The following is a 26,559-nucleotide window of genomic DNA, read 5'->3' as shown; positions in this document are numbered from 1 at the left end:
TCTATGACTCTATGACGTTTCAGGTCGGGACCTTTCTGTGTTTAGCTGGAAAAGAAAGCAAGAGGGAAGTCCCAACAAAAGAGTGATGGAGAACGTGCAGGACCAACATCCAAGGCCCACGGTCGCCAGTTGAGGTTGTATTTTGGGAACGGGGTGCGGCACAGTGGCGCAGCAGTACAGTTGCGCCCTTGCAGCGCTAGAGACCCGGGTTCGATCCTGACAATGGGTGCTGTCTGTACGGAGTTTGCACGTTCTCCTTGTGACTGCGTGGGTTTTCTCTGGGTGCTCCCCTTCCCTCCTACACCCCAAAGACGTTTCAGTTTGTAGGTTAATTGGCTTCTGTAAATTGTAAAATACCCCAAGTGTGTAGGATAGTGCTAGTGTATGGGTGCTTGCTAGTTGGCGTGGACTCGGTGGGCCGATGGGCTGGTTTCCACGCTGTATCTCTGAAGTTTAAAAGTTCATTTGAAATCTCTGGTAACTCGCTGTGCTCTGAATGTGTGGACCTTCAACACACTGAGGCCCTTGGTTAGGGAGTTCTCTTGTTCCCACAGGGTAAAACCCAGTGGTATGAATATTGATTTCTCTAACTTCAAGCAACCCTTGCATCCCCTCTCTCTCTATCCCTCCCTCACCCTAGTCATTCTACAATTCACTGGCATCCTGGCGAGTTCCATTGTCTAACACATTTTCAGCTCGCCCACAGCTAACAATGGCCTGGTTCCTTTATCATCATCACTTTTTTCCATATCTTTCATTCATTTGTTCTATATCTCTCTACAGTATATCACTGTCTATATCTCTTGTTTCCCTTTCCCCCGACTCTCGGTCTGAAGAAGGATTTTCGACCCGAAACGTCACCTATTCCTTTTCTCCAGAGATGCTGTCTGACCTGCTGAGATGCTCCAGCTTTTTGCATCCATCTAATCACATCTGCCTATATTAATTCCATATCCCTCTATGCTTAAAGTTATTCTATGTAACTGTTGAAGTGTCTTTCTTTAAATGGTACTTAGATAGGAAAGGTGCAGAGATATATGGGCCAAATGCAGGCATATGGGGCTAGCGTAGATGGGATATCTTGGTCGGCACGGACAACTTGGACTGGAGGGCTTTTTTCCGTGCTGTATGACTCTATTTCTTGCTCATTCAAGTATAGGTCCACCGACAATCTCCCTGCACCCGTGGTTCCAGAGCCTTTCTGGATTATCTGTTCTGATGGACCGCCTGAGGTACCATAGAGGCAATTTAGAGACTTTTGTATAGGCAGCTGGCTATACAGGGAATGGGGGGGAAATATGGACCTTGTATGATATGATTATGGACTTGGTGGACTTGTTTCCATACTGTATCTCTAAACTAAACTAAATCTCAATTTTATCATTATCAGTTTACCAGCTTTCCATGTAAATGTAGTTTAGTTTAGTTTAGAGATACAATGTGGAAATTGGCTCTTCGGCCCACTGAGTTTGTGCCGACCAGTGATGTCCCGTACACTAGTTCTATTCTACACACAAAGGACAATTTAAATTAACCCACAAACCTGCACTCTTTGGAGTGTAGGAGAAACCCCACTCGGTCACAGGGAGAAACTACAAGCTCTATAAAGACAGAAACCAGAGTCTGGATCAAACCCGGGTCTCTGGTGCTGTCAGGCAGCAACTCTATCGCTGCGCCCCTGTGCTGCCCAATTTGGGGATGCTGTATTTCCGGGTCTTTAATAAGGTTAGATCAACCTCTCCATTGAACTAATGCACTCCAAAAAAGTAACAATGTTAATGGAAACAGACCATTGTTAGCTGCTCTTTCTTTCTACCTATCACTTGCCCCCACCTCCCTTTTCCAACTTTCCCCCCACCCCCACTTCCATCTGAAGAAGGGACCCGACCTTAAATCTCTTCTGACCATTCACTCCAGAAATGCTACCCTACCTGCTGAATTACGGCAGCAATTCGTGTCCTACACACGATTCCAACATCTGCAGTCCCTAGTGCCTGCAGAATACAACCAAGCTTTGACACTTGAGAAGAGAGTTTACGCTGAAAGAGTGTGTAGAAAGGAACTGGTTGATGCTGGTTTATACTGAAGATAGACACAAAGTGCTGGAGTAACTCAGCGGGCCAGGCAGCATCTCTGGAGAAAAAGGATGGGTGACGTTTCGGGTCGGGACTGAAGAAATGTCACCCATCCATTTTCTCCGGAGATGCTGCCTGAGCCGCTGAGTTACACCAACACATTGTGTCTATATTACTCAGAAAGATTATTTGAATTAGTAAGTGAATGAACTACAGGGACCAACAAAAACATTATTTTCCTTTCAATTTAGAAAGGAGATGAGGAGAAATTTCTTCAGTCAGAGGGTGGTGAATCTGTGGAATTCATTGCCACAGAAGGCTGTGGGTGGCAAGTCAAAGGCAGAGATTGACAGATTCTTGATTAGTAAGGTTGTCAGGGGTTAAGGGCAGGAAAATGGGGTTGAGAGGGAAAGATAGATCAGCCATGATTGAATGGCGGAGTAGGCTTGATGACCAAATTACCTAATCAAGAACTTATGAACATGAATTTAAGAAAAAGGGTAAAAGTATGTTAATATTTGTACTAGATATGGAAATCTTGCAGGCTGGAATAATAATTGAATGGTTTCATTGCATTGCCTGTATATTCAGGGTAGATTAACATTGGATAAAATCCACAAAGAATTAGACATTGAAAACTGGCAGAGAGATAAATCCTGACTTCATAAGTTTATAAATCATAATAAGGCCATTCGGCCCATTGAGTCTACTCCGTTATTCAACCATGGCGGACCTATCTTTCCCTCCCATCCCCATTCTCCTGCCTTCTCCACATAACCCCTGAAAGTCTTACTAATCAAAAATCTGTCAATCTCCACCTAGACCCAATGACTTGGGCTCCACCGCTGTCTGTGGCAATCGTGGCCCAACGTTGCCATGCTAACCATCTAAGCTAGACCAATTAGCCTGCATTTGGCAAACGTTCTAACCTGTTCAATGTTTTGGATGTGGGAAGAAACCCGAGCACCTGGAGGAAGCTCATGTAGTTATCAGGAGAACATGCAAACTCCACACAGGTAGCACAGGAGGGTGGGTCTCTGGCGCTGTGAGGCAGTGGTTCTACCAGCGGCACCACTGTGTGCTACCCCTTGATTATATTGGTCACCTTCTGAAGGCCCTGTTATAACAACCTAAAGGATCCCAATCTAAGGTCATATCAGTAATGCAACATTCCCTTGGGAATGCGGAGAATTGTGGACGCAGCCCAGACCATCACAAAAACCAGCCTCCCTTTCATTGACTCCATCTACACTTCACACTGTCTCAGTGAGGCCATCTACTTCATTGGAGACCCTCGGACTATCTTTAATCGGACTTTACTGGACTTTATCTTGCACTGAACGTTATTGTATTTATCCTGTATCTGTACACTTGACTGTATCTGTACACTTGACAGTATCTGCAGGCTCGAAGGGCCGAATGGCCTACTCCTGCACCTATTGTCTATTGTCCATTGTTTATTGTCTAATCATGTTTTGTCTCTCCGCTGACTGGAGAGCACACAACAAAATGCTTTTCACAGTTCCTCGGTATACATGACAATAAACTAAACTAAAGCACGCGCATGCAACTCACTCTATGGCACCCCACCGCACCCAAGTTGCACCTCGAAATGTGGCGCTCTCTAATTTCCCGCTCGCCGGTCACAGAGTTCAGGATAGTTGGTGCCAGGAGTGCAGACTGTGAAATAAATAACCTCTGTAACCAGGAGAGTAAATAAAAGAACGGAAGCCAAGATAGTGGGCATTAGGATCACTGGTTCCTCTAAGGCAGAAGTGTTGGAGGAGAACGACAGATTCCTGTGGCCTCGAGCAGGGGAAAGAAACTGATCTTCCAGCCCTTGGTGCAGTGCCGTGCATTCCCCCACTCCACAATGGAATTAGAAACTCCAACATCCAGGCACACTGAGGAAAGCTCAGGTGGAACTGATGTACTCCTGACATAAGCTGTGCCCAATTCCAAGATAGAGTCATACAACACAGCAGCAGGTCCTTGGGGCCAATATGTCCTTGACTTCCAAAATGTCCCATTAAAGCTAGTCCCATTTGGAGGAAAGTTTAGTTGAGTTTTTTGTCACGTGTACCGAGGTCCAGTGAAAGGTGAAAAGCTGGTCCGTCCGTATCCCTTTAGACTGTAGATACACCGCAGAAACAGGCCCTTCGGCCCATTGGGTCCCCGCCGACCAGCGATCACCCCGTACACTAGCACGATCCTACACACTAGAGACAATTTACAATTGTTACGGAAGTCAATTTACCTACAAATTGCACATCTTTGGAGTGTGGGAGGAAATCGGAGCACATGGAGAAAACCCAAGCGGTTCAAGGAGAACCATACAGAGAGCACCCGTAGTTAGGATCTAACCTGGGTCTGGTGCTGTAAGGCAGCAACGCGACCACTGTGCCACTATGCTGCCTGTTTAGAGAGACTGGATAGCTCCTAACTTGTTTGCTTGTATGCTTTGATGGATAAAAGTACCTTAGGTCTGAGACTGGGACAGGGCAATGAGGAAGTTGGATAGCTCTATCAAAGAAGGGGCGGCACAGTGGCACAGCAGTAGAGCTGCTGCCTCACGCCACTTTGTACATTCTCCCTGTGACCGCGTGGGTTTTCTCTGCGTGCTCCAGTTTCCTCCCACACTACTAACACCTGTGGGTTTGTAGGTTAATTGTTTCGGTAAAGATTGTAAATTGTCTCTCGTGTATAGGATAGTACTAGTGTATGGGATCACTAGTCGGCCTGTTTCCGTGCTGTATCTCTAAACTAAACTAAAACGACACTAAGCTGGCACAAACAGTAGAGTGACTGGTCTCAATCTCCACTGTATCTATAACGTCTAAAGTCTACATGTCTAAATACTTTACCATTTCATAAAATCATGGCTGATCTGATATAATCTCAGTTTTAATTTTATTTTAAAGATACAGAATGGAAACAGGCCATTTGGCCCACCTAGTCCACGCCGAAAATCGATCATCCGTTCACACTAGTTCTTTGTTATCCATTCCCTACACAATAGGGGTCATTTACAGGGGACCAACTAACCTACAAACCCGTGTGTCTTTTTGGGATGTGCGAGGAAAACTGGAGCTCCTGGAGAAAACCCACGTGGTCACGGGGAGAATGGGGTGGGAAATTGCAACCTTCACGTGGTCCACCCTGTTTCGACTAATGCAATCAACCCGACGTGCACAAACAGAAGATGAAATAGAACAAGTTGTCTTACAACTTTAGGCTGTGCACGCCATACGCAAGAAGAAGATGAAGACAGGGAGAATATGCAAACTTCACACCGACGGCATCCAAGATCTGGAATGATCAGGTGTACATGTGACGATAATACATCTAAACCTAAACCTAATTTTAAAGTATCTTGTTTACTTATGGTAATTCCGTTTCTCTTTCCACAGATGCGCCTGGCCCGTTGACTTCTTCCAGCACTTTCAGCTTTTACTGCATTTGATAAATGTGGCTGCCTATATTTGTCTATAGTGATTGCTCATCAACAGTAACTCATTTACCATTAAATGGTTCTTGAGGTGCTAAAGGCACAGTAAACACAATTTGATTCTCACCTAAAAACTAGCCATGTCATACAGAATGTCATTGATTAAGCAGGGCTGGCATCAAGTATGATTAATGCCCTACAAGGCAAATAATACATATTTGTTACAGTACTCTATTTTACCTTGGTTCTGGACCAATGCACCAAAGTCCGTCAAAATAATGAGAATTCTAGATCACATTGGCAGGACAACTACTGTAAATATTCAAAAACAAAATGATTTTGTTATAAACCAGAATGAGTTATTTATCTCTACATCATTGTCTATATCTCTCGTTTCCCTGTCCCCTGACTCTCAGTCTGAAGAAGCCTAAACGTCACCTATTCCTTTTCTCCAGAGATGCTGCCTGACTGACTGAGTTACTCCAGCTTTTTAATTCTATCTTCAACAAAATGCTTTAGTTTTGTTTAGTTTAATTTGGAGATGAAGCGTGGAAACTGTCTATCCTACACTCAAGAAACAATTTTTCAGAAGCCAATTAACCTACAAACCTGCACATCTTTGGATTGTGAGAGGAAGCTGGAGCATCTGACACAAGGAATGGCTGATGCACATGCTGGTGTTTACAAAAATAAAGATTCACAAAAACAAAATGGTTCACAAGAATGTTGCCTGGATTGGAGGGGTAGATTTGTGGTGAGATTGGATTGGCTGGGACTGTTTTCACTGAGGTAAATGAGGCTGAGAGGTGCCAGGAGGGAGATATGTAAAATAATGAGAGACATGGAGAGGGTAAATAGCCAGAATCTGTTTCCTGTGGTCGGGGCTTCTAAAACTAGAGGTCGTCAGTATAATGTGAGAGGGAAGAGGTTTGAAGGAGGTCTGAACGGTAAATGTTTAATGCAAAGTGGAGTTGGAATCAGGGATGAACTGTCGGAGTCTGAAGAAGAGTCTCGACCCAAAACGTCACTCATTCCTGCTCTCCAGAGATGCTGCCTGTCCCTGAGTTACTCCAGCATTTTGTGTCTATTGTCAGAGATGGTGTTGGAGGCAGGAACAGGAAAATGTAAGAGGCATCTAGACACATATAGATCCACTACTAATTTTCCAGCAACTGGTGGTCTGGCATCTTCTTTAATCCGGGCAAATTTACAAGAACGCATTTGAGACCCCCCTCCACCGGATGTCCCCCTGAAAATGTGTCGCCTAGGCCGTGTGAGGCGGCCGATCTTGATCTCGTCGGGACTTTGGTAGCGAGACTTCTGATCGGTGGGTCGAATTTGACTCTTGTGACTGGGGTTCTGGAACTCTGGCCGAGCCGGAGCCCGCAGATCTGTTCCCATAGCCGACATCCGAGGCTGACTTGGTGGGCCGGTATCGCGGCTCCTCAGCAGCCCATGCGGACTTTTCCGGTACCATTCTACTCCTCTCGGAGGCCGGGACCTCAGGCAGTCCAGCAAAACGGATAATCCAGAAAGGCTCTGGAACCACGGGTGCAGGGAGATTGTCGGTGGACCTATACTTGAATGAGCAAGAAATAGAGTCATACAGCACGGAAAAAAGCCCTCCAGTCCAAGTTGTCCGTGCCGACCAAGATACCCCATCTACGCTAGCCCCATATGCCTGCATTTGGCCCATATATCTCTGGACCTTTCCTATCTAAGTACCATTTAAAGAAAGACACTTCAACAGTTACATAGAATAACTTTAAGCATAGAGGGATATGGAATTAATATAGGCAGATGTGATTAGATGGATGCAAAAAGCTGGAGCATCTCAGCAGGTCAGACAGCATCTCTGGAGAAAAGGAATAGGTGACCTTTCGGGTCGAAAATCCTTCTTCAGACCGAGAGTCAGGGTAAAGGGAAACAAGAGATATAGACAGTGATATACTGCAGAGAGATATAGAACAAATGAATGAAAGATATGGAAAAAAGTGATGATGATAAAGGAACCAGGCCATTGTTAGCTGTGGGCGAGCTGAAAATGTGTTAGACAATGGAACTTGCCAGGATGCCAGTGAATTGTAGAATGACTAGGGTGAGGGAGGGATAGAGAGAGAGGGGATGCAAGGGTTGCTTGAAGTTAGAGAAATCAATATTCATACCACTGGGTTGTAAGCTGCCCAACTTAATATAGATTCGTATAGATAGGCATGAAATGGGTCGAAGGGTCTATTTCCACGCTGTATGACTCTCTGGTCATCTTGATCGCAACATTCCTGAAATTGTTTTCATGGCCACCCTTACCCAAACATCAGCCACATTTGTGTAAAGTTCTTCAGCTAAATTTAGCCCAATTCCACTGCATAATCCATACCGCCTTTCAAAAAAGGGACATTTTTCATATCGTTGAGCACTCCTCTTCCATATGTACAAAGAACTCTTTATGCAGCATTGAACTGCCACAGTGTGCCCTTAAAACAAATTAAAATTCCAGAATATCCTAAAATCCTGGTCTTGTTATATTATTTATTTTCCTAAAGTATGCAGTGGGTATCGTTGGAATCAATTAAAATAATCGGCAATAACTAAAATCACCTAAATTGTGGAACGTGGATGATTCATACTTCAAAGAATAGAGAGTTAAAGGGTCATAGTCACACAGCATGGAAACATGCCCTTCGACCCAACTTGCCCAATGCTGACCAACATGCCCCATTTACACTAGTCCCATCTGGATTTGGTTCATATTCCTTTAAACATATCTATGTACCTGTCCAAATGTTTTTTTAAATGTTATGATAGTGTCTGCCTCGACTACCTCCTCCAGTAGCTTGTTCCAGATACCTACCACCCTTTGTGTAAAAAAGTCACCCCTCAGGTTCCTATTAAATCTTTCCCCCCTCACCTTAAACCTCTGTCCTCTGGTTCTTGATTCCCCTACTCTGGGTAAAAAACTGCGCATTTATCAATCTATGTCTCTCATCTTATACACTTCCGTAAGGTCATACCTCATCCTCCTGCACTCCAAGGCATAAAGTCCTAGCCTGCTCAACCTCTCCCTATAGGTCGGGCGCTCGAATCCTGGCAATATCCTCGTAAATCTTTTCTGTACTCATTCCATCTTTGTGGCACCTTTCCTATAGCAGAGTGACCAAAATGGAACACAATGCTCCAAGTGCGGCCTCACCAACGTCTTGTACACCGCAACATACCCGCCCGACTTTTATTCTTCTGCGACCCCGCTTTCAGTCCATCTACCAAATAAAGCCCAGGTTGCAAATATAACCATAATATAACCAAAGGTATAATGGTGGCGCACTGGTAGAGCGGCTGCCTTACAGTGTCAGAGACCTGGGTAGGGGTGATGTCTATACTGTCCCCGTGACCACGTGCGTTTTCTCCGGATGCTCCGGTTTTCTCCCACACTCCAAAGATGTGCAGGTTTGTAGGTTAATTGTCCTCAGTAAGAATTGTAAATTGTCCCTAGTGTGTAGTATAGTGCTAGTGTATGGGATGATTGCTGATCAGCACAGACTCGGTGGGCTGAAGGGCCTGTTTCCGCTCCGTATCTCTAAAAATCCATGCTGAAACAACATTCATTTGTTCATAACGTTTATCTATGTTATTACCTTCATTGTGTATCTGTATACTGTGGATGGCTCGATTGTAATCACGCATTGTCTTTCCGCTGACTGGTTAGCACATTAACAAAAGCTGTATCTCGCTACACATGACAATAAACTAAACTCAAATTCAAACTAATCTGTGCATTGTGGAGAACCATGGATCGTTGGTAGACTCTTAGACTATGCACTTAAGTATCATCGAATCCAACAATTGAATCATTGAAGGTGCAGTCATTGCAATTACATCTTGGCCTAAAGTGTCCCCTATTTCAATTCTCAAGTAGCTAAAAAATAAAAAGGCTCATACATCCAGCACATTTTGCAATTCAAGGGCATCCTTACGGCATAGTGGCCAATGGAAGTCCTTTTGAATTGGTGGCACTTTGTGGTGTGAACGCACAATAATTTACGTACTTGAAGATCGACACAAAGTGCTGGAGTAACTCAACGGGTCAGGCAGCATCTCTTGGGAAAAAGGAGGGTGATGTTTTGAGTCGGGATCTTTCTTCAGACTGTTATCAGGCAACTGAACCATCCTTTTCAAAAGCTTTTCATTGTTACCTCGGTACACGTGACAATAATAAACTAACCTAAACTATTATCAGGTTCGGTCACAGTAACAAGAGATAAATGTAAAAAGACAAGGAACTGCAGATGCCGGTTTATAACAAAGATAGACACAAAGTGCTGGAGTGTCAGGTAACATCTGTGAAGAAAATGGATAGGTAATGCTTCAGGTCGGGACCATTCTTCAGCGAGGGTGGAAAAGAAAGCTGGGAAAGAGGATGGGCAGGGCAGAGTTTCCCATCCCCCTTGCAATCAGTCTGAAGATAGGTCCTGACCCAAAACATTACCCATCCGTTCCCTCCAGGGATGTGGCCTGACCCGCTAGAATTCGCCAGCACATTGTGTCATTACTTGGTAAACCATTGTTTCTACTGTGTGTCTTGCTTTCCTGATTCAGGCTGTTTTTTACTGTATATGTACTTTTGAGTTTTGTTGATATCTTTACTTGCTTTCCGATTAATGTGCATATGTATAAACTCTTTTTTGTTCTAAGTCTTGCTTTGCAGATTTAAAAATTAAAATTTTGCCCAGTTATTTGCTATTTTTGCTAAAATCGAAGTTTGGATTAGTCAATTAATGAATGTACAAAAGACACAGCATAGAACACTCTTACTGTTAAGCTGGAATGGGTGCAGAGAAGATTTACGAGGATGTTGCCAGGACTCCAGGTACATAAAATGAGGAGAATAGATAAGGCGAATGCACACACTAGGGTGAAGGGCCTGCTTCCACACTATATCTTTAAAGTTTAAATACAAGTCTAAAGACTCCATGATCCCCATGACTGACCTCTCATAATGCCATTGGCCCTAAATATGTGTTATTCTACATTTCACGGCATCGACAGAATCGACAGTCTGCCTTTGAGGTCCCAATGCTCTCTTTATTTAACACTCCCCACTAGGTTCGAACATCCCTTCATGCCCGACTTGAAGAGATCCTCTGTTTATTATGACTGCTGTGGCCAACTGGATCATACATGAAGATCGCCAAGGATCAACAAGGATAGGGGCAGGCTGTTTATTTGGCTTGCGGCCTGTAGACATTTCACTCCTTGGGGTCAGAGTTGAACGGCCTTCAAAGTTTACAAGGTTAATATGACGGTTTCAGCAGATATTCCAAACAAAAATAAAACCTTTCATAATCTCAATCGCCTGGGCAGGGTGGAAAAGTGGGAAAAAATGTCCCAGCTATGAATAAACACTGTGGTAGCATGCCGTACGTGAAAAGATTACTGGAAGTGCTATTACCACTGATATGTCTTCCACAGACACAGTCAAGCTATTTAGCCAGATCCTTGATTCCTGGCCATTAATTGACAACTTTGCCCGATAGTTGGCCGGTTCTTCTGTACACCTGCCCCCGCCCGCACATTCAATGGTTTTTCAGCCAACTAGGACCTAAATGCATCTTCAGGAAGGTTTTCACGGGAAGAAAGCCCTGCCAGTCTTGTCAATGGACTTCTGTGGCTGACACCTGGCACTCAATTTGCTACATGGTGTTCCACTGTCCTTGTGTGGTTTTTTAATAGGACATTCTGATGGGAAATGTATTGGCTGCAAATGACCGACCAAATGGGACAGTTTTTAGCTCCAATTTATTCTTGGAATTGGGATGAAGATGGGTTTATTGGATGTTTTACATTTGACATTTAAACCACTTCCAAAAGAACCAAACGCCGAATAGTTCATCTCATAGATACAAAATGCTGGAGTACATAGATACATAGACAATACGTGCAGGAGTAGGCCATTCGGCCCTTTGAGCCAGCACCGCCATTCAATGTGATCATGGCTGATAATCTACAATCAGTACCCCGTTTCTGCCTTCTCCCCATAACCCTTGATTCCGCTAGCCAAATTAACCTACAAACCTGTTTGTCTTTGGAGTGTGGTGGGAAACTGAGCACCTGGGGAAAACCCACACGGTCATGGGGAGAACGTACAAACTTTGTACCGACAGCGCCCGTAGTCAGGATCAAACCAGGGTCTCTAGCGCTGTGAGGCAGCAACTCTACCACTGCGCCACTGTGCCCCCCTTGTGTTTTAGGAGTCATAATTGTATCCGTTCCAAATTTCTATTAACAGTCAGAATTGTATCTGCACTGAAATTATAATCCTGGTTTTCTGGCCATATACTTACACCAGTGAATTTGTCAGAATTTTTAAAGATGTATGATTTTTATACATAGTGCATTAAAACTGCAAGGCATCTAATTAAATATTTCTGAAGAGTTCATTTAAGGTGATATCTTGGTTTGATAAAATTTCTTGTTGGAAGTTTTAGATTCCATGCCATGCTGTTACTGTGGTACATTGGCTTGTGTGTTTTCCTGTTTGACACGAAGGTTCCAGATTTAAATATTACTCCAGGGACCTCATTAATTAATTAATTGGCCTGATTAATGGAAACTACACATTTACAGCAAAAAAAAATGGCAAACGCCCGGGCAAGAAGCATTACAGTCCACATAGCTAGTCTTAGAATCAAAGTTGTAGACTCGCATTGACCTGAATGTAAGTAAAGATATCAACAAAACTCAACACCACATATAAAAAGAGCACGAATCAAAAAAGCAAGATACACAGGCCTGAGCTTAATACCAAGCCGTGAAAGCCAAACAGAATAAGTGCACACAAAAGACACATTTAAAAAGCCTGATGAAGTTTGGAGTCTGGGTGGCACAGTGGCGCAGCGCTGGAGTTGCTGCTTACAGCGCTAGAGACCCGGGTTCAATCCTGAGCATGGGTGCTGCCTGTACAGTCTTTGTATGTTCTCCCGTGACCGCGTGGGTTTTCTCCGGGTGCTCCGGTTTCCTCCAACATTCCAAAGACGTGCAGGGTTGTAGGTTAATTAGCGCTATGTAAATTGTCCCTAGTGTGTAAAGGATAGAACAAGCGTACGGAGTGATCATGGTCAACTCAGACTCGGTGGGCCGACAGGCCTGTTTCCACACTGTATCCCTAAAACTAAACTAAAGGGTCCCGACCTGCAACATCGCCTATCCATTCCGTCCACAGATGCTGCCTGAACTGCAGAGTTCCTCTAGCACTTTGTATTTAGCTCAGGATTCCAGCATCTGCAGCTCCTTGTGTCTCCTGTACACATTTAAAAAGTTATTTTCTGTAGAACAAAGATCTTTGCACAAAGATCTAGGCTGTTGCTGCAATCTAATGCTGAGCAAAGGGTTTATGATGGGAGGCTGGATCTCGGATGAGACATTAAACCTGGTGAATGGAAGAGATTCAATACTAGTTGAAAAGCAGGTCGAGAATTGTCAACCATAATCACCGACATTGATCATGTAGGAAGGTTTATACTGAAGATAGACACAAACGTGTTGGTGAAACTCAGCGGGTCAGGCAGCATCTCTGGAGAAAAAGGAGGGTGACGTTTCAGGTCGGAACCCTTCATCATTCTGAAAGTAGGGGGGGGGGGAACTGGAGGTTGGAAAAGGCCAGAACAAATCAGGGCCGGTAACAGATGACCAAGGAAGGGTGTCACCCATAATGGCCCCACCTTTTCACCCTCTTGCATATTTCGCTTGGGCAGTTTACAACCCAGTGTTGAATCCTCTAACTTCAAGCAACCCCTGCATTCCCTCTCTCCCTCCCTCCCCCGCCCTAGTCGTCCTACTTGTTCCACTGTTTGGACCATTTGGACTCTGACCCCCAATGTCCAGCACCGGAAGGACCCTAGACTGTGGTCCTCCCCCACAGAGCCTTGGCATTGGCTGCATCAAGCTTCAGTGCGTCCCTCAGCACGTACTCCTGCAGTCTGGAGCGGGCCAGTTGGCAACATTCCCCGACGGACACCTCGCTCTGCTGGGAGACCAATGAGTTTCGATAGACCAAAGAGCGTCTTTCACTGTTGATGGTCTTCCAGCAGCACTTGATGTCTGTTTCTGAATGCATTCCTGGGAACCGCCCGTAAATCAGCGAGTCCTCTGTTACGGAGCTGCTCAGGATATGATTATAGACAGTGTTCCCACGTTAAAGCCCATAAGACAGGAGGTTCATCCTCAGCTTCGTTAAGGCTGTGGTGTCAGATAAGACCATGTACGCCACCTTGCAATGTGAGCACACTTCTTAGCACTTAGTACTGAAATTAAAGGGAACACTGCAATCAAAATTGTCACTGAGCACAATTAAGGCTTATGTGTCTTGACAGACTAACCTTTGCCATAACTGTGCAAATACTTGCCCTGTCAGTAGACCGCACTACTCTAAGTAACAGGAATTGATTTTTCATAAATTATTGTCTAAAGTAACAAACTTCATTCCCTGCACTGGACTGAAGGACTAACCTAGATTTTATTGATGCGTCAACTTTCTGTCTGTACGGAGTTTGCACGTTCTCCCTGTGATAGCTCCGGTTTCCCCCCCACATTCCAAAGAGGTACATGTTTGTAGGTTAATTGGCTTCTGTAAATTGTAAATTGCCCCTAGTGTGTAGGGTAGTGCTAGTGTGCGGGGTGATCGCTGAGCTGCCAGAGGAGGTAGTTGAGGCAGGTACCATTGCAATGTATAAGAAACATTTAGATAGGCTATATGGATAGGATAAGTTTAGAGAGATATGGGCTAAGCACAAGCAGGTGGGTCTAGTGTAGATGGGGCATGTTGGTCGGTGTGGGCAGGTTGGGCCGATGGGCCTGTTTCCACTCTGTGTGACTCTCTGCCTTTCCCCTTGCCTGAGGACCCTGCACGGTCCCAACGATAAATCGAGCAACTCTCACATGGTACAGCGAAGGTCAGGAGAGTCGTGAGTGAGTCTTGCTTCAGTGAAACAAAGAACACAGCTATGCTCTTGTATTATCAAGCCTGTTCCCTGAATTGCAAGATGAAAACAAACACTCTCGAAGTCTGTGGCTGAGAGCCAGTTTCCTGAATAGCCCGCCTTATAATGAGGTGCTTTGTGACCAGTGAAGTTGTTCTTTTTCAGAATATAATTCAGTCTTCCCAAGTACAGCTCGGTGTGTGCTCTCCAATGTTCACGACAACTTCAGAAATACACCAAAGTAAAAACTTTACTTTTTCTGTTTCTCTCTGAGTGAAGCCATGATTCCCGCCTCACAGTGCAGGAGACCCGGGCTCGATCCTGACCTTGGCTACTGCCTGTGGGGAGTTTGCACGTTCTCTCTGTGACCGTGTGGGTTCTTCCGGGTGCTCCGGTTTCCTCCCGCACCCCATGGACGCGCGGGTTTGTGGGTTAATTGTCCCTCTGTAACTTGCCCCGAGTGTGCAGGGAGTAGATGAGAAAGTGGGATAAAATAGAACTAGTGTGAACTGGTGGATAGATGGTTGGCGTGGACTCGGTGAGCTGAAAGGCCTGTTTCCAATCGAGATGGTGCTGGAGTGTGGTGAACCTTTACATGCTCTTCCCAGAGAAGGATCTACTATCATCCAATACTATAGCGCTACTCATTTAAACCTTTTTTCTACCTGCAACTCTGCTTTGGTCTATCCATTGTACTTGTTTGAATTGATTGTATTTATGTACAGGATTATATGATGTTTGGATCGCATGTAATTCAGAGCTTTTCCCTGTACCCGGGAACACGTGACCATAATAAACCTAAACCTAAACTATGCTGTACGGATTAATTTAGTTTAGTGATACAACATAGATACAGGCTCTTCAGCCCACCGAGTATACATGGACCAATGATCACCCGTTCACACTAGTTCTATGTTATCCCAGTTTCACATCCACTCCCCACACACCAGGGGCAATTTACAGCAGCCAATTGATCTACAAACCCGCACGGTTTTTGGGATGTGGGTGGAAATCGGAGCACCTGGAGGAAACCCACGCAGTCCCAGGAAGAACGTGCAAACTCCGTACAGACAGCAACTGTAGCCAGGATCAAACCCGGGTGGGTCTCTGGCACTGTGTTAGGCAGTAGCTCTACCCGCTGCGCCACTGTGCCACACTTATTGTGCCTGGTATGTAGTAAGTGTGTGTGAAGTATGATTTTGACTAGATTGTATGGCAAAATGAACAACTTCAATGTATCTAGGTACGTGTTACTATTAAATACTATTGACTATTGGAGTTATAGAGCCATACAACATGGAAACATCCCCTTCGGCCCAACTTGCCCATGCTGACCAACATCCCTGACCTATGTTATTCCCATCTGCCTGTGTTGGCCTATATACCTCTCAACCTATCCTATCTATGTACCTGTCTGAATGTTTCTTAAATGTTGTGATAGTACCTGCCTCAATTACCTCCACCGGCAGCTGATTCCATATACCCACCACCCTATCTGTAAAAAATTGCCCCTCTGGTTCCTATTAAATCTTTTCTTCCCCTCGCCTTTAATGTATATCCCCTGGTTCTTGATTCCTCTACATTAAGTAAAATACTCTGTGCATTTACCCTATCCATTCCTCTCATGATCATGTACACCTCCATAAGACCACCTCTTATCCCCTTACTCTCCAAGGAATAAAGTCCTAACCTGCTCAACCTCTCCCTATACTGTAGCTCCGGCCCTCAAGACCTGACAAATTCCTTGTACAAATCTTCGCTGCACCTTTTCCAGTTTCCTCCCACGTTTCATCTTGCCCCCTTGGGATACATTTCTATTCTTCTCTCTCGCTTATGTTTATCATACTTCCTGTGTAGTTTGTCTCAGACACTCCTTGTGGTGCGGAGTTCCACATTCCTGACCTTCCTTGCAGCGGTCCTACAGTAAGTAAACGATTGTTTCGTTCCTTGTCTTCCTTGCAGCCTTTACCCCTGCAGACTGCAATAATATTCCCTTACGCCCAGCAGCCTTTAGAGCTCACAGAATTCTAAGCCATGGTAATAATGATTAAAAAAAATAAATGAAAAGTTGCCTGTCCCCGTTTTCAGCGCCAAGCAAATAAAATCCCACTTGGAATACAGTAATGCAAGGCATGGCTAAACTCAAAACACAGGATATCTTTCAGAAACCTCATTAAAAAATGACAGAGGTCGCTTTACTGTAGCCAAACCAAACTATTTGTGCTTGAGGGTGCTGTGCATGTCTTCAATGAGGATGCTTATGGTGGATTAGCCATGTTGCTATTTTGGCAGCTGGGAGGCTGAGATTATGCTTGGTAGCCACATTCCCAGGGGAGGGGTGATCAAGGCAGGCACTGTTCTGAGTATCCTGTAAGGACAGAGAGGTGAGCTCCTTCTAGCAAGTCCAAGGTAGAGTGGCAGAGTTATACAGTAGGGCAACATGCCCTTCAGCCCAACTCGCCCAAGCCAGCCAAGATGCCCCATATAAGATAGTCCCATTTGCCCATGTTCCAACCACATCCCCAAGATCTATTTTCTGCCCTGGTCATTCCTACATCTCCCTACTCCCATTGGCAAGAAGATACAGAAGCTTGAAAGCACGCACCACCAGACTCAGAAATGGCTTCTTCCCCTCTGTTATCAGGTGTCTGAACGGTCCATCCATAAGCTAGGGTACTGTCTAATTCACCTCTGCCCCATGGCGGACATTGGACTTTGTTTCTGGAACTGGTGTGCTACAATGCTGAGAACTATATTCTGCATTCTGTGTCTGCCCCTTTGTTCTAGATGTTGAGCTTGACTTGATTGTATTCATGCCTTGTATTATTGGATCTGATTGGATAGCATGCAAAACAAAGCTTTTCATTGTACCTTATAATTGTCATGTTACAATAGTAAACCTAAAGCTAAATCTCTAAATCTTTCCTATCCATGTACCTGTCTAAATGTCTCTTAAATGGTGTCACAGCTGTTTGCAGATCAATTTCCCTCCTGGAATAAATAACGTTCGATCGTATCACATCGTACAGTGTCTGCCTCAACTACTTCCTCTGGCAGCTCGTTCCATATGCCCGCCACTCTCTGAGTAAAAATTATGCCTCTCAGGTTCCTATTAAATCTTTCCCTTTAAAGCAATGTCTTCTGGTTGTTGATTCCCGTACTCAGGGTAAAAGACACTGTGCATACATACACCCTATCAAGTTAAAGAAATAGATCTTCGGTTGTTCTCGCGCAGGCTGAAGGCTATTCACTGAAGGATAATGTTGTACGTTTATTTAAGACGGGCAGCAAGGATAAGCCTGGGAACCACAGGCCAGTAAGGCGAACATCAATGGTGGGTAGGTTACTGGAAGTGATTCTGAGGAACAGAATCTATGAGATTTGTCGAGAGTTAAGAGAGATAAGTGAGTTTAAATGTCATACGTACCGACAACAGAACAATGAAATTCATACTTACAGCAGCATAATGTCTGTAAACTTAATACTCATAGATAACATAACAAGCAAATGAAACTTTATTTATGAAAAAAACAATCAGAGCAAAAAGCCCAAAGTCCGTAGTGCAACCAACACAGTTCATAGGAGAGCCACGAAGGATTCCGACCCGAATCCTCACCTATCCATGTTCTCCAGGGTGCTGCCTGACCCGCTGAGTTGCTCCGGCGCTTTGTGCCTATATTTGCAGTCCGTGTAAGTTCATAGTTGCTGAGGTTAGCGTTCAAGAGCCTGATGAATGTTGGGATGAAGCTATTCTTGAACCTGGAGGTCATGGTTTTCAGGGTCCCGGTGTTAGAGTGAAACGAGAGTGTGGCTAGGGCGGCGTGGGTACCAGTGCACAAGAACAAGTAAAATATAGAAGCAACAGAGGCGGCTCAGTTTTTCTCCTTTAAAAAGACTCTTAGAAACGGCATATATTTAAGCTCTAAGTTCTAAAATTACAAATTACCTTCTAATAACACATCTAAAAATTAACTAGCATGGTGAATGGGTGCAATTCTACCAGCGGCAGTCTGTAGACATAACCAATACAAGGTATGGTGAGAAGTCAAGGGTCCAGGTAAAAGTGCCCTTTGTTGCCTGACTCGAAACCAAGTCATATCAAGTTGCTCATGTTAACCTACCACAAGTTGACTCTTAAGCACAAATTAAAATGTGGTTTTCTCTGATTTTGTAGTTGGTGTTCCCTATCATGCGTTTGGACCTTTGCTTTTGCATGTATTTGTTTGAGCAGAGCTGTTAAAGTCTGTGCTAAAAGCTAATCCAAAGGGGCGGTGCAGTGGTTCGATCCTGATGACTGGTGCTGTCGGTATGAAGTTTGTACGTTCTTTCTGTGACCACGTGGGTTTCTCCGGGTGCTCCGGTTTCCTCCCATATCCCAAAGACTGGTATTTCTCAATGATGAGTTTGCATCTTCATCTTTAGTTTTAAAAAAGTCACAAAGTACTGGAGTAACTCAGCGGGTCAGGCAACATCTCTGGTAAAGAAGGATGCGTGATGTTTTGGGTCAGGACCCTTCTACAGATGTGGTCCGAAGAAGGGTCTGGACCCGAAACGTCATCAAATCTTTTTCTCCAGTGATGCTGCCTGACCCACTGAGTCACTCCAGCACTTAGCATCTCTGGAGAAAATGGATAGGTGACGTTTCAGGTCGGTACCCTTCTTCAGACTGATTGCAGGGGGGATGGGAAACTCTTTCCTGCCCCATCTCTTTCCCATCTCTCTTTTCCACCCTCCCTACTATCAGTCTTTTTGTCTTTACAATGAAAAGCTTTTTGTTGCGTGCTATCCAGTCAGCGAAAATACTATACATGATTACAATTGAGCCATCCACAATGTACAGATACAGTATGAAGGGAATAACGTTTAGTGCAAGATAAAGACCAGTAAAGTCCGATTAAAGATAGCTTGAGGGTCTCCAATGAGGTAGATGATAGGTCAGGACCGCTCCCTAGTTGGTGATAGGATGGTTCAGCTGCCTTCTTCTTGCGTATAGTGTGCACAGCCTAAAGTTGTAGGTCAACTTGTTCTATTTGACCTATTTGTTTGTGCACGTCGGGTTGATTGCATTAGTCGAAACAGGGTGGACCACGTGAAGGTTGCAATCTCCCACCCCAGTGGCCTGATAATAGCTGGCTTTAGATACAGGAACAACCCATTTAACATCCAATACTTTTGCAGTGAGTTGAACAAAACTTTTCCTTCTGTTCGTGTACACATATACGTTGTCCAGAATAAAATATTGTACATTTATTGGCTGTTGCTTTCAGTTGCAATGTGGGGCTGGAGGTGTGCATTCATTCAGGGTATCACATCAATATCACCATTCCACGAAACGGCTGGTCTTTGGCGTTGGACCAACAATTTCTGCTTCTAAAAGGTCCGATAATTCGAAGAGAACTATTTCCTTGAATTCATACTTTCTAAGTTCTTCTCATAATATTGAGATCTCAGATTATGCTGCTAGAAATCTTCAACCTTTCCAAAGAAAACCAGCACCATTTGAAAAGCATTTGCCCATCGTTTAAGCTAAGATTGAAGCCTTCCTTCCTTATGCTATCAATCTGAAGAAGGGTCTTGACACGAAACGTCGCCCATTCGTTCTCTCCAGAGATGCTGCCTGTCCCGCTGAGTTACTCCAGCATCTTGGGTCTACCTTCTATCTGCACTAGACATTGGTGAGGCCACATTTAGACTATTGTGTTTTTTCTTTGACTGGATAACACATAAACAAAAGCTTCTCATTGTACCTCAGCATACATGACAATAACAAACTAAAGTAAGAAAGTCACTGTTCCATTCTCGGTACATATGGATAATGAAACATTCTTGTTTCTTGCCCCTCACTTGGTTTCCCCTTTGCCATACTTACTGATTCTAGGAGTCACAGGGGAGTGAAGCCAATGATTTGTCTTTAAATATTTTGATATAGGACAGATGTCTAATTGCTTATAAAGCTGTTTGCTTTCACCATTTATTAGCTACACTCAAATACAATACTTTGGAAAGAGGCACAGAAATAATTTTGTGTATAGTACAACATGATTGTATATATATATAGAGAGAGAGAGACATTGAGATAAACCATCTGCCGAACCCACTGTTAATGTTCGAGTGTGATATAAGATTGATCGCAGAATGTTGAGAGTGAAATAAAGACTTTGAATTACTTCCACACTCTTTGGAAGCAACGTGTTGTGTTTCTACTGATGTCAAATTTAGATCGCAAAACAAATGATAAAGAGACTGAGGCACTAGGAACTGCAGATGTGGGAATCTTGAGCAAGAAACTAAGTGCTGGAGGAACTCAGCGGGTCAGGCAGCATCAGTGGATTAGATGGACGGATGACGTTTCGAGCTGGAGGGAGGGAAATGGGTGAAAGAGGATTAGTTTAGAGACACAGCATAGAAACAGACCCTGCGGCCCACCACCACGACCATTGATCACCCATTGACACTAGTTCTATGTTATCCCACTATCACGTCCACTCCCTACACACTAGGGGCAATTTACAAAGAACCAATTAAGCTACGAACCCACACGTCTTTGGGATGTGGGAGAACACTGGAGCACCCGGAGGAAAAACCCACACGGTCGCAGGGAGAATGTGCAAACTCCACACCGACAGCACCCGAGGTCGGGATCGAGCCCCGGGTCTATGGCACTGTGAGGCAGCAGCTCTACCAGCTGCACCACTGTGCTGCCCACCGGGATGGTGGGTTGGAAGGGGAAAGAGGGGGGATAAAAGGGAGATGAGGGGCTCGGGGATGGGAGATGAGTGGGAAAGGAGAAGGGCGACAGAGGGTGGGAGATAGTAGGAGAAATGGGTGAGCACTGGGATAGGGGATTGGGTAGAGGAAAGAAACAGAGGGTAGAGAGACGTTTCTTGAAACTGGTGAACACATGGACTGTAACTAGCTTAAACAATCAGAGCCCAAAGACCCTCTCCATATAATCTATTGGATGTTTAAGAAACTCCATGTAAAGAATCTCATCCATGTTTAATGCGATTATGCAACTGACACCATCAAAGTCCTTTAAAAGGATCAGCAGTAAAGTTGCTGCCTTACAGCACCAGAGAGCTGGGCTCGATCCTGACTACGGGTATTGTCTGTATGGAGTTTTATGTTCTCCCGTGACTGCGTGGGTTTTATCCGGGTGCTCCGGTTTCCTCCCACATCCCACAAACCTCCCACAGGTTTATAGGTTAATTGGCTTCTGTAAAATTGAAAATTGTCCCTAGTGTGCAGGATAGAGCTAGTGTATGGGTTGATCACTGGTTGGCAAAGACTCGATGGGGAGAACGGGCCCGTTTTCACCCTGTATCTCTAAAGTCTAAACATGCTGTCCGACCAGTATGAGTTGAGTTCAGGACAGGGACCTTGAATTCAAGGCTAGGGATTGGGGGCATATGGATTTTGTACAGGCAGATGGGAGCATGACCTCATGTTTGGCACAGACATTGGGCTGGAGGGCCTGTTCTTTGTGCTGTACTGTTCTATGTTCTATGTAGCTGTGTGTTTCTTGATGGCCGGCTAAAGTTAAATGTTGACAAAGGCCTTAGAGAGGGCAGCAGCAGCTCAGTATTGGAAGACACGAAAGAGCAGAGGCAAAGCAAAATGTAGCCCTGAAATGAAATAGCCTCTTTGTTTTTCCTGCCTTCATTTTGCAATAACAAGGTTGGACTGTTTGGAAATGTTACTGGAATACTTCTGGGGCAGTAGATGCTATATTTAGGGATCACACACTAGCTTCATTTACACTGCAACGTTTATGAAAGTAATAAGGTTTACCAGCTGGGTGGCACGCCGGGAGACACTGAAAACAGAATCACTTCAGATTGTGTTCAAGAAGGAACTGCAGATGCCGGAAAATCGAAGGTACACAAAAATGCTGGAGAAACTCAGCGGGTGCAGCAGCATCTATGGAGCGAAGGAAATAGGTGATGTTTCGGGCCGAAACCCTTCTTCAGACTGATAGGGGGTGGCGGGGAGAAGCAAGGAAAAAGGGAGGAGGAGGAGCCCGAGGGCTGGGGGATGGGAGGAGACAGCTCGAGGGCTAAGGAAGGGGAGGAGACATCAAGAGCTAACAAAATTGGGAGAATTCAATGTTCATGGCCGTCGGATGCAGGCTCCCCAAGCGGAATATGAGGTGCTGTTCCTCCAATTTCCGGTGTTGCTCACTCTGGCAATCGACGAGACCCAGGACAGAGAGGTCGGATTGGGAATGGGAGGGGTGTTGAAGTGCTGAGCCACCGGGAGGTCAAGTAGGTTCTTGCGGACCGAGCGGAGGTGTTCGGTGAAACGATCGCCCAACCTCCGCTTAGTCTCACCGATGTAGATCAACTGACATCTAGAACAGCGGATGCAGTAGATGAGGTTGGAGGAGATACAGGTGAACCTCTGTCGCACCTGGAACGACTGCTTGGGTCCTTGAATGGAGTCGAGGGGGGAGGTAAAGGGACAGGTGTTGCATTTCTTGCGGTTACAACGGAAAGTGCCCGGGGAGGGGGTGGTACGGGAGGGAAGGGAAGAATTGACAAGAGAGTTGCGATGGGAGCGGTCTTTGCGGAAGGCAGACATGGGGGGAGATGGGAAGATGTGGCGAGTGGTGGGGTCACGTTGGAGGTGGCAAAAATTACGTAGGATTATCTGTTGTATGTGACGGCTGGTGGGGTGAAAGGTGAGGACTAGGGGGACTCTGCCCTTGTTGCGAGTGCGGGGATGGGGAGAGAGAGCAGTGTTGCAGGGTATGGAAGAGACCCTGGTGCGAGCCTCATCTATGGTGGAGGAGGGGAATCCCCGTTCCCTGAAGAATGAGGACATTTCAGATGTCCTGGTGTGGAACGCCTCATCCTGGGAGCAGATGCGGCGTAGGCGGAGGAATTGGGAGTAAGGGATGGAGTCCTTACAGGAGGCAGGGTGGGAAGAAGTGTAGTCCAGATAGTCATGGGAGTCAGTGGGTTTATGGTGGATGTCGGTCAGGAGCCTATCACCTGCGATGGAGATAGTGAGGTCAAGGAATGGTAGGGAAGTGTCGGAAATAGTCCAGGTGTATTTCAGTGCCGGATGGATGTTGGTGGTGAAGTGGATGAAGTCAGTCAGTTGTGTGTGGGTGCAGGAGGTGGCCCCAAAGCAGTCGTTGATGTAACGGAGGTAGAGGTCGGGGATGGGGCCCTGGTACGTATTGAACAAGGATTGTTCGACGTACCCGACAAAGAGGCAGGCGTAGCTGGGGCCCATGCGTGTGCCCATAGCTATGTCTTGTGTTTGGAGGAAATGGGAGGAGTCAAACGTGAAGTTTTTGAGGGTAAGGACCAGCTCCGCTAGGCGGAGGAGTGTGTCAGTGGCCGGGTATAGGTTGCTTCTCTGGTCGAGGACGAACCGGAGGGCTTTGAGGCCATCCTGGTGGGGGATGGAGGTGTAGAGTGACTGGACGTCCATGGTGAAGATGAGGGGGTGAGGGACTAGAGAATGGAATGCGCGGAGGCGACGGAGAGTGTCTGAGGTGTCTTGAACATAGGTAGGAAGGGATTTGACCAAGGGGCATAGTATGGAGTCAAGGTATATGGAGAGGTACCTGTCCCTTTACCTCCCCCCTCGACTCCATTCAAGGACCCAAGCAGTCGTTCCAGGTGCGACAGAGGTTCACCTGTATCTCCTCCAACCTCATCTACTGCATCCACTGCTCTAGATGTCAGCTGATCTACATCGGTGAGACTAAGCGGAGGTTGGGCGATCGTTTCGCCGAACACCTCCGCTCGGTCCGCAAGAACCTACCTGACCTCCCGGTGGCTCAGCACTTCAACTCCCCCTCCCATTCCCAATCCGACCTCTCTGTCCTGGGTCTCCTCCATTGCCAGAGTGAGCAACACCGGAAATTGGAGGAACAGCAACTCATATTCCGCTTGGGGAGCCTGCATGAAACGGGCATGAACATTGAATTCTCCCAATTTTGTTAGCCCTTGATGTCTCCTCCCCTTCCTTGGCCCTTGAGCTGTCTCCTCCCATCCCCCAGCCCTCGGGCTCCTCCTCCTCCCTTTTTCCTTCCTTCTCCCCGCCACCCCCTATCAGTCTGAAGAAGGGTTTCGGCCCGAAACGTTACCTATTTCCTTCGCTCCATAGATGCTGCTGCACCCGCTGAGTTTCTCCAGCATTTTTGTGTGCCTTCACTTCAGATTGTCTTCTGTCAGAATCACAATTTTGTTACATTAATTGGATACAGAATTGTAAGATTTTATTTTTTAAATATTTGTGTTTAATCATCCTGATTAAGAGGTAAATATTTGGTTTATCTTAAGAATGTAGCAGGGAAACAGGATCTTCGGCCCACAAAGTGCACACCAACCATCGATTAACCGTTCACACTAGTTCTATGTTATCCCACTTTTGCATCCACTCCCTACAAGGGAGCAATTTACAGAGGGCCGCGTTACCTACAATCCTGCACGTCTTTGGGATGTGGGAGGAAACTGGAGCACCCAGAGGAAACCCACGCAGGCCTGGGTAAAAAGGTAAAACTCCACATGGACAGCACCCGAGGTCAGGATTGAATCTGGGTCTCTGGCGCTGTGATGAAGCTGTCTACCAACTGTGCCGCTCTAACTTAGGAAATATACTTGTATTGCTGCAGATGAAAGCACAACACGTCTTCTCCCCTCTCACATCAGAGACAGTTTCTTCACAGCTCTTATTAGGCAACTGATCATCAACCTATCAACAAATAGAGAACCCGGAGAAAGCCGATGCGGTCATGGGGAGAACGTACAAACTCCGTACAGACAGCACGCCTAGCCAGGGTCAAACCCAGGTCTCTGGCGTTGTAAGGCAGCAACTGTGCCACTGTGCCACCCTCTGCTCTGTGATCTATGAAAAAAAGAATTTCACTGTACAATGCACACGTGACAATAAAGCACCATTGAATCATTAGATGGCTGAGTTGAGTCAATGTTAAACACCCTGACATAGATGTCTTTATTGCCAAGGTGATCGAGAGTTAAATACACTGCAAGACCAGTACTGAAGGATCTCAACTGCATAGAAGACTGGTGTCGATTTGGACCACCAGTACTTTTGCACGTGCTATTCATGACATTAATTCGTTAGGGGCGGCACAGTTGCACAACGGTAGAGTTGTTGCCTTACTGCAGCAGAGACCCGGGTTCGATCCTGCCCATGGGTGCTATCTGTACAGAGTTTGTACCTTTCCCCGTGACTGCGTGGGTTTCCCCAGGTGCAAGTCTGTTGGTTAATTGACTTCGGTACACATTGTAAATTGTCCCTAGTGTGTCAGATAGCATTAGTGTTCAGGGTGATTGCTGGTCAGCGTGGACTCGGTGGGCCGAAGGGCCTGTTACCGTGCTGTATCTCTAAGCTAAACAAAACTGAAAGTCAGGTGACTTTGCTTTTCCTGGGTGTATAATGATGGAGGTTTTCTTGTGATACAAGGAATTGCAGATGCTGTATTTTTTTACAAAAAAAGACACATAGTGCTGGAGTAACTCAGCGGGTCAGGCAGCATCTCTGGAGAATATGGATAGGTGACATTTCAGGTGATGATGAAGAATATTTCCTTGAAGCAGATGGTAACAGTAGTCGGATGAAGTGAGAGGTTGAAGATGTTGGTGATCAAGGTGACCTGTTGTTACCGCCTGATATCAGAACCCATCCAGGGACTCCATCCCGGCCGGTCACTTTCCAAAAGTTCACCCTCGTGAAAACAGATCTGACTTCTGCCCCATGACATTAGTTTTGTTTATTTGTTTAGTTTATTACTATTGCATGTTCTGCGAACCAGTGAAAAGCTTTTTGTTGCGTGCTAACCAGTCAAAGAAAAGACTATACATAATTACAATCAAACCGTCCACAATGTACAGATACAGGATAAAGGGTACAATATATAGTGTAAGATAAAGTTTGATAAAGATAGTTCAAAGGTCTCCCATCAGGTAGATGGGAGGTCAGGACCGCGCTCTAGTTGATGATAACTTCTGGAAAAAACCTGTCCCTGGAACTGGAGGTGAGCGATTTCACACTCTGTACCTCTTGCCTGATGGGCGAGGGGAGA

At 45.5% G+C, this 26,559-nt stretch overlaps 1 long non-coding RNA gene across 1 annotated transcript; it reads right to left on the bottom strand.

Annotated features, from left to right (window-relative positions):
- Window positions 1–15,092: 15,092 nt before the first annotated feature.
- Window positions 15,093–26,539, bottom strand: LOC116986327. The gene is made up of 3 exons (XR_004415453.1): window positions 26,526–26,539; window positions 25,081–25,083; window positions 15,093–15,127 (listed from the first exon to the last, which is right to left on the bottom strand). It is a non-coding gene; the product is annotated as an uncharacterized LOC116986327 (long non-coding RNA).
- Between the last annotated feature and the right edge of the window lie 20 nt (window positions 26,540–26,559).

The sequence above is a fragment of the Amblyraja radiata genome, chromosome 23, assembly GCF_010909765.2.
Source record: "Amblyraja radiata isolate CabotCenter1 chromosome 23, sAmbRad1.1.pri, whole genome shotgun sequence".
NCBI lineage: Eukaryota > Metazoa > Chordata > Chondrichthyes > Rajiformes > Rajidae > Amblyraja > Amblyraja radiata.
Note: the sequence above shows the minus strand (reverse complement) of the source record. Positions and strands in the feature narration are given on the sequence as shown.